The sequence below is a fragment of the Mus caroli genome, unplaced genomic scaffold (genome assembly GCF_978045245.1).
Source record: "Mus caroli unplaced genomic scaffold, Mus_caroli_1 scaffold_18, whole genome shotgun sequence".
Lineage (NCBI taxonomy): Eukaryota > Metazoa > Chordata > Mammalia > Rodentia > Muridae > Mus > Mus caroli.
The window spans coordinates 81060687-81071693 of NW_028227273.1; the positions used below are offsets into that span (position 1 = coordinate 81060687).

The window sequence follows — 11007 nt, forward strand, 5'->3', positions numbered from 1 at the left end:
CTGTCATATGTCACCGTGAGGACTGACTCAAACTCTCCATAATTTGAATCCTGAAATTATACTGCTAATGTCTACTGTAGAAACTCTTTATAATAAAGAGATTCTTGTGAGATACAGTTCAAGTTCCACAAAATCACCAGTTTGCCTACACAGTGTTTATAAAAAAAACTATTTAAAATTCTGAACTTAGATTGTATGTGTGTGCTTTAAAAAAAATCACACACACACAAAATCTAAAATTTTATTCCTTATTTTCAATAGAATAAAACACTAGCTCAGCAGTTAAGAGCTCTGGCTGCTCTTCTAAAGGGTCCAAGGTTGATTCTCACAGAACTCGAGATCATTTATAACTCCAGTCTAAGGGGATCTGATGAGGTTGGAGCCGCAGAGGCACCAGGAACAGTCATATATGCTGGCAATAATGTTCAAACAGGAGTAGGGCCACAAGCCTCTCCGGTCAGAAAAGCGCCGGGGTAGCTAGGGCGCAGGGTCAGCTGACATTCACCAACTACCCACAACACCCGCCACAGGATCTTAAGACTTCTGGTGAGTGGAACACAGCTTCTGCTCCAATACAATTGCGCGCGGGACCTGAGACTGCATTAGTTAGGGAAGCAGAAAACCGGCCTGAGTAGGAGCACAGGCCTCTTCCGGCCAGACCAGCACCGGAGTAGCTAGAGAGCAGGGTAGGCTGACACCTGCCAGCTACCCACGACCCCCGCCACAGGATTTTGAGACTGCTGGTGAGTGGAACACATCTTCTGCTCCAATCTTTAAACAGTGACAACGACAACAACTAACCCCAGAGATTACCAGATGGCGAAAGGTAAACGTAATAATCTTACTAACAGAAACCAAGACCACTCACCATCATCAGAACCCAGCACTCCCACTTCGCCCAGTCCAGGGCACCCCAACACACCGGAAAAGCTAGACACGGATCTAAAAGCATATCTCATGATGATGGTAGAGGACTTCAAGAAGGACTTTAATAACACACTTAAAGAAATACAAAGGAACACTGGTAAACAGGTAGAAGCCAGTAAAGAGGAAGCACAAAAATCCCTTAAAGAATTGCAGGAGAACACTGCTAAAGAATTACAAATCCTTAAAGAAAAACAGGATAACATAATCAAACAGGTAGAAGTCCTTACAGGAAAACACATCCAAACAGATGATGGAAATGAACAAAACCATACTAGACCTAAAAAGGGAAGTAGACACAATAAAGAAAACCCAAAATGAGGCAACACTGGAGATAGAAACCCTAGGAAAGAAATCTGGAACCATAGATACCAGCATCAGCAACAGAATACAAGAGATGGAAGAGAGAATCTCAGGTGCAGAAGATTCCATAGAGAACATCGGCACGACAATCAAGGAAAATGTAAAATGCAAAAAGATCCTAACTCAAAACATCCAAGAAATACAGGACACAATGAGAAGACCAAACCTACGGATAATAGGAGTGGATGAGAATGAAGATTTTCAACTCAAAGGACCAGCAAATATCTTCAACAAAATTATAGAAGAAAACTTCCCAAATCTAAAGAAAAAGATGCCCATGAACATACAAGAAGCCTACAGAACTCCAAATAGACTGGACCAGAAAAGAAATACCTCCCGACACATAATAATCAGAACAACAAATGCTCTAAATAAAGATAGAATACTAAAAGCAGTAAGAGAAAAAGGCCAAGTAGCATATAAAGGCAAGCCTATCAGAATTACACCAGATTTCTCACCAGAGACTATGAAAGCCAGAAGATCCTGGACGGATGTTATACAGACACTAAAAGAACACAAACTCCAGCCCAGGCTACTATACCCAGCCAAACTCTCAATTAACATAGATGGAGAAACCAAAGTATTCCACGACAAAACCAAATACACACATTATCTCTCCACGAATCCAGCCCTTCAAAGGATAATAACAGAAAAAAACCAATACAAGGACGGGAACCTCGCCCTAGAAACAACAAGAAGGTAATCCCTCAACAAACCTAAAAGAAGACAGCCACAAGAACAGAATGCCAACTTTAACAACAAAAATAACAGGAAACAACAATTACTTTTCCTTAATATCTCTTAATATCAATGGACTCAACTCCCCGATAAAAAGACATAGACTAACAAACTGGCTACACAAATAAGACCCAACATTTTGCTGCTTACAGGAAACTCATCTCAGAGAAAAAGATAGACACTACCTCAGAATGAAAGGCTGGAAAACAATTTTCCAAGCAAATGGTATGAAGAAACAAGCTGGAGTAGCCATTCTAATATCTGATAAGATTGACTTCCAACCCAAAGTCATTAAAAAAGACAGGGAGGGACACTTCATACTCATCAAAGGTAAAATCCTCCAAGAGGAACTATCAATCCTGAATATCTATGCTCCAAATACAAAGGCAGCCACATTCATTAAAGAAACTTTAGTAAATCTCAAAGCACACATTGCACCTCATACAATAATAGTGGGAGACTTCAACACACCACTTTCACCAATGGACAGATCATGGAAACAGAAACTAAACAGGGACACAGTGAAACTAACAGAAATTATGAATCAAATGGATCTGGCAGATATCTACAGAACATTCTATCCTAAAACAAAAGGATATACCTTCTTTTCAGCACCTCATGGTACCTTCTCCAAAATTGACCACATAATTGGTCACAAAACAGGCCTCAACAGATACAAAAATATTGAAATTGTCCCATGCATCCTATCAGATCACCATGGACTAAGGCTGATCTTCCATAACAAAATAAATAATAGAAAGCCAACCTTCACGTGGAAACTGAACAACACTCTTCTCAATGATACCTTGGTCAAGGAAGGAATAAAGAAAGAAATTAAGGACTTTTTAGAGTTCAATGAAAATGAAGCCACAACATACCCAAACTTATGGGACGCAATGAAAGCATTTCTAAGAGGAAAACTCATAGCTCTGAGTGCCTCCAAAAGGAAACTAGAGAGAGCACACATTAGCAGCTTGACAACATACCTAAAAGCACTAGAACAAAAGGAAGCAAATTCACCCAAGAGGAGTAGACGGCAGGAAATAATCAAACTCAGGGGCGAAATCAACCAAGTGGAAACAAGAAGAACTATTCAAAGAATCAACCAATCAAGGAGCTGGTTCTTTGAGAAAATCAACAAGATAGATAAACCCTTAGCCAGACTCACTAGAGGGCACAGGGAAAGCATCCTAATTAACAAAATCAGAAATGAAAAAGGAGACATAACAACAGATCCTGAAGACATCCAAAACACCATCAGATCCTTCTACCAAAGGCTATACTCAACAAAACTGGAGAACCTGGATGAAATGGAGAAGTTCCTAGACAGATACCAGGTACCAAAGTTGAATCAAGATCAGGTTAATGATCTAAACAGCCCTATATCCCCCAAAGAAATAGAAGCAGTCATTAATAGTCTCCCAACTAAAAAAAGCCCAGGACCAGATGGGTTTAGTGCAGAGTTCTATCAGACCTTCAAAGAAGATCTAATCCCAGTTCTTCACAAACTATTCCACAAAATAAAAACAGAAGGTACTCTACCCAACTCATTCTATGAAGCCACAATTACTCTGATACCTAAACCACAAAAAGACCCAACAAAGATAGAAAACTTCAGACCAATATCCCTTATGAATATTGATGCAAAAATCCTCAATAAAGTTCTTGCTAACCAAATCCAAGAACACATCAAAACAATCATCCATCCTGACCAAGTAGGTTTCATCCCAGGGATGCAGGGATGGTTCAATATACGGAAATCCATCAACGTAATCCAGTATATAAACAAACTCAAAGACAAAAAACCACATGGTCATCTCGTTAGATGCGGAAAAAGCATTTGACAAGATCCAACACCCATTCATGATAAAAGTCTTGGAAAGATCAGGAATTCAAGGCCCATACCTAAACATGATAAAAGCAATCTACAGCAAACCAGTAGCCAACATCAAAGTAAATGGTGAGAAGCTTGAAGCAATCCCTCTAAAATCAGGGACTAGACAAGGCTGTCCACTTTCTCCATACCTATTCAACATTGTACTTGAAGTCCTAGCCAGAGCAATTCGACAACAAAAGGAGATCAAAGGGATACAAATTGGAAAAGATGAAGTCAAAATATCACTTTTTGCAGATGATATGATAGTATATATAAGTGACCCTAAAAATTCCACCAGAGAACTCCTAAGCCTGATAAATAGCTTCGGTGAAGTAGCTGGATATAAAATTAACTCAAACAAATCAATGGCCTTTCTCTACACAAAGAATAAACAGGCTGAGAATGAAATTAGGGAAACAACACCCTTCTCAATAGTCACAAATTATATAAAATATCTTGGCGTGACTCTAACTAAGGAAGTGAAAGATCTGTATAATAAAAACTTCAAGTCTCTGAAGAAAGAAATTATAGAAGATCTCAGAAGATGGAAAGATCTCCCATGCTCATGGATTGGCAGGATCAACATTGTAAAAATGGCTATCTTGCCAAAAGCAATCTACAGATTCAATGCAATCCCCATCAAAATTCCAAATCAATTCTTCAACGAATTAGTAAGTGCAATCTGCAAATTCATCTGGAATAACAAAAAACCTAGGATAGCAAAAACTCTTCTCAAAGATAAAAGAACCTCTGGTGGAATCACCATGCCGGACCTAAAGCTTTACTACAGAGCAATTGTGATAAAAACTGCATGGTACTGGTATAGTGACAGACAAATAGACCAATGGAATAGAATTGAAGACCCAGAAATGAACCCACACACCTACGGTCACTTGATCTTCGACAAGGGAGCTAAAAACATCCAGTGGAAGAAAGACAGCATTTTCAACAAATGGTGCTGGCACAACTGGTTGTTAACATGTAGAAGAATGCGAATCGATCCATTCCTATCTCCTTGTATTAAGGTCAAGTCTAAGTGGATCAAGGAACTTCACATAAAACCAGAGACACTGAAACTTATAGAGGAGAAAGTGGGGAAAAGCCTTGAAGATATGGGCACAGGGGAAAAATTCTTGAATAGAACAATAATGGCTTATGCTGTAAGATCTAGAATTGACAAGTGGGACCTCATGAGACTGCAAAGCTTCTGCAAGGCTAAAGACACCATCAATAAGACAAAAAAAACACCAACAGATTGGGAAAGGATCTTCACCTATCCTAAATCAGATAAGGGACTAATATCCAATATATATAAGGAACTCAAGAAGGTGGACTCTAGAAAGTCAAATAACCCCATTAAAAAATGGGGCTCAGAACTGAACAAAGAATTCTCACCTGAGGAATACCGAATGGCAGAAAAGCACCTGAAAAAATGTTCAACATCCTTAATCATCAGGGAAATGCAAATCAAAACAACCCTGAGATTCCACCTCACACCAGTCAGAATGGCTAAGATCAAAAATTCAGGTGACAGCAGATGCTGGCGAGGATGTGGAGAAAGAGGAACACTCCTCCTTTGTTGGTGGGATTGCAAGCTTGTACAACTACTCTGGAAATCAGTCTAGCGGTTGCTCAGAAAATTGGACATAGTACTACCGGAGGATCCAGCAATACCTCTCCTGGGCATATATCCAGAAGATGTCCCAACCGGTAAGAAGGACACATGCTCCACTATGTTCATAGCAGCCCTATTTATAATAGCCAGAAGCTGGAAAGAACCCAGATGTCCCTCAACAGAGGAATGGATACAGAAATTATGGTACATTTACACAATGGAGTACTACTCAGCTATTAAAAAGAATGAATTTATGAAATTCCTAACCAAATGGATGGACCTGGAGGGCATCATCTTGAGTGAAGTAACACAATCACAAAAGAACTCACACAATATGTATTCACTGATAAGTGGATATTAGCCCAAAACTTAGGATACCCAAGATATAAGATACAATTTGCTAAACGCATGAAACTCAAGAAGAATGAAGACCAAAGTGTGGACACTGTGCCCCTTCTTAGAATTGGGAACAAAACACCCAGGGAAGGAGTTACAGAGACAAAGTTCGTAGCTGTGATGAAAGGATGGACCATTTAGAGACTGCAGTATCCAGGGATCCATCACATAAGCAGCTTCTAAACGCTGACACCATTGCATACACTAGCAAGATTTTGCTGAAAGGACCCAAATATAGCTGTCTCTTGTGAGACGATGCCGGGGCCTAGCAAACACAGGAGTGGATGTTCACAGTCAGCTATTGGATGTATCACAGGGCTCCCAATGGAGAAGCTAGAGAAAGTACCCAAGGAGCTAAAGGGATCTGCAACCCTATTGTTGGAACAACATGATGTACTAACCAGAACCCCGGAGCTCTTGTCTCTAGCTGCATATGTATCGAAAGACGGCCTAGTCGGCCATCAATGGAAAGAGAGGCCCATTGGACTTGCAAACTTTATATGCCCCAATATAGGGGAATGCCAGGGCCAAAAGAATGGGAATGGGTGGGTAGGGAAGTGGGGGGGCGCTATGGGGGACTTTTGGGATAGCATTGGAAATGTAACTGAGGAAAATATGTAATAAAAATATTAAAAATTAAAAATTTTTTAAAAAAATTAAAAAAAAAGAAAAAAAATAAACATCACAAAATTCCAAAAAAAAAAAAAAATGTATACACCACTAGGTCTTAGGAAAGAGAACAATCAGTATGCAAAAACCTATGCATGCATGCAGAAGTCTGACCATCGTCAATAACCAGCAAACTATGCTATTGATACTTATTCAATGGCATAGCTTGTTATTAGTTCTGAAGCTTACTGGGTGTGATGTTATTTTGAAAATGTAAGAATCTGTTCTTCAGCTTTTGTGATTGATTGGCAAATTGCTACTGCCAGTATCACCTGAGAGAGTCCATGAACCAACATCCCTGTAGTCCTCACCCTGTGGGAGCTATTTTCTTTAGGGAACATGGAGTCCAGGTGAAGAGATGGGGTCAGCAAGACAAATAACTGTGTTGAGTGGGGTAGAAATCATTCATATTGCATCCCTGCTAGGAAGAGGAGAAATTCAGAAGAGGGAGAAGGCTGGGGGTTGAGGAAGAATTGTAAAGTACTTAGAGAAGGTAAGAAGGTAAGAATTGGGTGTGGAAAATGGAAACTGGAGACAGAGGAGGGACCAACACACAGCAAACTGGGAAGGACAAAGCACAAAGGTACCTGGGCCCTGCCTGCTGCTGTGTCTCTGGAATTTCTCCCTGTGCCTCATTTCTGGGGGGAGACTCTGTTGTGCCCCAGACGAAGTCTTTTTATTGACGGAATTCAGAAACACAGCCTCCTCATGGCATTCCCCAACCTCCTTGTCCATCTCATGATGCCTCTGCGCCAGCCCCTGCTGGGGATGGGCTTATCCTCTGCTAAAACACTGTGGGGGAGATCCTCTTCTCTCTTCTCACTGAAGCTCTGTTCAGTTATGCTGCTTGTTGAAAGCATGCAGGGGACACTCATGGCACGGATCTGGTGTTGGTCCTGTGTGGGTGTCATCTGGTTTGTCCAGAACAGACCATGCCCAGTGGATCTTCTGCCTGCTCTTTGCCTAACCTTCTGGCCATAGGCTGGCACTTGACCAATGGAGGATGGCCAGACCGATCTGCCAAGGATGGGAGCGCTTCCAATCCTCTTAAGTGTTAAACACAAACCAGCACCAGCATCAATGGAAGGGAATGGGGCCTTAACTTGACTCACTATTGGAGCCTGGGTTGAGTGGACTTCCCTCTGGACAGCCTGCCCTTCCAATAAGAAATATGCAGCTGACATTTCATTAAATTTTTCTTCAGTGAGTGATTCTCTAATATCTTTTGCTCGGAACCCAATATACTGCATTGCATCTACAATGTCAGGATCTGGTCTGACAGGGACAGGTTCCTCATGAATATTTTTTAATCCTTTCCAGTGGCCTTTGAACCATGGATGCTTCATCACTTCCGTGACTGTCGGCCTATATTTGGGGTTTACGGTCATTAACAGGCTCAATAGGTCCTCCAGCTCGTTGGACACCCCACAGGGGGCAGGGTATACACCTGCAAGTATCTGCTCTTGTAGCTCATGTTTGATAAATGAATCGAATGGGACCTTTCCAACAACCATGTAATACAATATCACTCCCAATGCCCATAAGTCACTTTTTGTTCCATCGTATCTATCCCAGAGGAATAACTCAGGGGCACCATAAGCATAAGCACCACAGTGCTCATCCAACATCTGTCCGGGTTGGACTTGGGTACTAAGCCCAAAGTCGATTATTTTGATGTTCCCCTTGTTGTCGATCATGATGTTATCAGGTTTTAAGTCCCTATGCACTATACCATGGCTGTGGCAGTAGCTCACAGCTGACAGTAATTGTAAAAATATTTGTCGAGCTTCATCCTCCCCTATGTGGCCAGAATTTTTGATGTATTCATAAAGTTCTTGGCCTTCAACCAGTTCCATGATGAGGTATCCTCTTGTTTTGGTCTCAATCACTTGGAGAAGTGAGACAATATTGGGGTGTTTGATCTTTTTCATTATATTGGCCTCCTTCATGGCTGGCTGAAAGCAGGGCTTGTTCTTTACAAGAACTTTGATGGCCACGGGTGTGCCTGTGAGCCGGTGCTGGGCCAGGAGGACCTTGGCGTAAGTCCCATGCCCGATAGTTCTTACAACTTCATATTGGGAGTACAACTTTCCGGCCTCAGGGTTAATGAGCGGAGGGCTGGGTGGTGGTAACTCCTCTTCAATATGTGCAGCCATTGTATCACTACCAGTGGTACCTGAAAATAACATAAAATAAAATAAAATCAAAATAATGAAAAACATGTAGGAAAATAGAAACTAAAATTACTACAAGTGCTACCTAAAATAAACAAAGAAAGGGTGCTTGAAATAAAGGTAAGTAAAAGTTAGAGACCTAGAATAAAAATTATGAAAAAGATATGGGGGAAAAGCTAAAGTCAAAAAAATCTTAAGTAAAACCCAACCAAAAGACCAACCCCAAACTAGAAAGCCAAGAGCACACACATACTAAATACAGATGATGAAACTATAATCATAAGACAGTGGGACTGGGAGGGCTACACCTGATCAATATTATGAGTGGATGTTGACTGAAAAAAATCATATGAAATAAATGAGAGGAGAAAGAATTAGTATAAGACAAAACAGGCATATATCCCCCAGCACTTCAGAGAAAATTCCATTTCATTTCAGGACCTCATTGTCCACAACAAAACCATACTTCCCAAGAGCAAAATATTGAAAATTAAAATTCAATAACCATAAACAATAAGATAGTGAAATATCAGTGACTATTCAACCTAAAACCAATTCCAAAATGCCATAGACTCAACTTAAGTGGCCAAGGCCACAGCTGCTTTTTACCTGATCAAGATGCTGAGAATGAGGCCACACAGTGTTAATGACACTTGAGTGGTCATTAACCACTGGTAGCCCTGAGACCATTCCAGCCTGCATCCAGGAATTCAGATTAGCATTGACCAAGTCAGGCTCTTTGCTACCTGGTCCTATAGCTCACCTCCACTGTAGTTCCATATGTCCTGGATGCTGCAGCTGCTCCGGGAACCACTAGATGTCCTCCCACTGAACCTCTAAGTGCCTGTGGGCTCATTCTCAGACATCTCAAATACTGTCTGATGGAGAAAACAAAATATCACAAAGGGCAAATATGTATAAATTATAAGCCAATCATAACATGTAGTGAATACTTCAAGAAACAGGAACAATGTAAAAATAGGAAACCAAAATACATTGAAAAAGGAGATATTCTAGAGCAGCCTAAATTACAAAAGTAAATAATCAACACAATAAAATACCATGGGAGAAAATAAAACTGACCACAATAAAACAAAAGCACCCATCCAAATAAATAAAAATCAAAACACCAACACTAAGGAAGCAAACAGTCAGTGGCCTTGAAAATATAGGGCCCAATGCTATCTCTTGAACTCATACCAAAATCAACCAATATATAAATAAACAGCCAGCCATCCACTTAGGCACTTAATCTGAGATTATGGGATTGGCATATCAAATCTCTGGGAGCCACTGGTCAGCCAGGCCAGAGATTTGGCCAGCTTTAGGCCAGTGAGTGAGCCTGTTTTGAAAATAAGGTTGATGACCTACCTTAAATACAGCTGCCGGGCTGGTTACTGGCCTCTACACTCTCTTGCACCAAGGGGCAGGTAACACAGATACAAGAGGGAAAGGGTGATGGGCACGGGAGCCCAAACACACTCACGTGTGCAACAGCACACAAACACACACACAAAAGCACACACACAAATACACAATAGTGATCTTATACACACACACACACACACACACACAGGAACACACGCATACAAACTCTTATTACACACAAAACCAGAATTGTACTACACACAATCACAAAGGAACGGGTACACACATACTTACACACAAGCAAACATGTAAGCACACACTACACATACACACAGGAAAAGGCACACACACACACAAAACAGGAAACTCACACACTCCTACATACACTGACACACTCACACACAAGCAAATCTGTAAACAGCCACACTCCTACACATGCTCATACATGCACATCTACATAGCACACTTACAAACCAATACAACCACACACAGCTCACTAGATACAATAAAGTCCCAGAGGGCACCACCACTCCACACCTCCTCTGAATGCACTCAAAGAAATTCAGGCCTGGCCACAGCTTAACATCTGTTGCCTGGAGAGCCTCACAATCTCTCCTCACTAGGTCATAATAGGACCCTTTATGACATGGTTGGAAGGACTGCAAGGCTCTGGCTTAGCTGGGCTATGGAGTGTGACATTAGGCTTTTTGAAAGCAAGGTCTCTAGGATGTTTTGCTGTCCTTGGTATCTTGTTAGAATGTTTGTTGTGCTTCCTTCTATAAAGCCCTTATAAGTTGATTCTGTGTGTCAACTTCTCTTTGTATTCTGACTGAATGACCTCAAGCCGATGCTCCAGTTTAACTTTCAAGACTAAGTGGTCTTTC

At 41.0% G+C, this 11007-nt stretch overlaps 1 pseudogene across 1 annotated transcript; it reads right to left on the reverse strand.

Moving 5' to 3' along the window:
- Window positions 1-7213: 7213 nt before the first annotated feature.
- Window positions 7214-10650, reverse strand: LOC147000553 (sperm motility kinase Y pseudogene; annotated as a pseudogene). Its single transcript, XR_015045821.1, has 3 exons — window positions 10127-10650; window positions 9519-9633; window positions 7214-8757 (listed from the first exon to the last, which is right to left on the reverse strand). The product of XR_015045821.1 is annotated as a sperm motility kinase Y pseudogene (transcript).
- Between the last annotated feature and the right edge of the window lie 357 nt (window positions 10651-11007).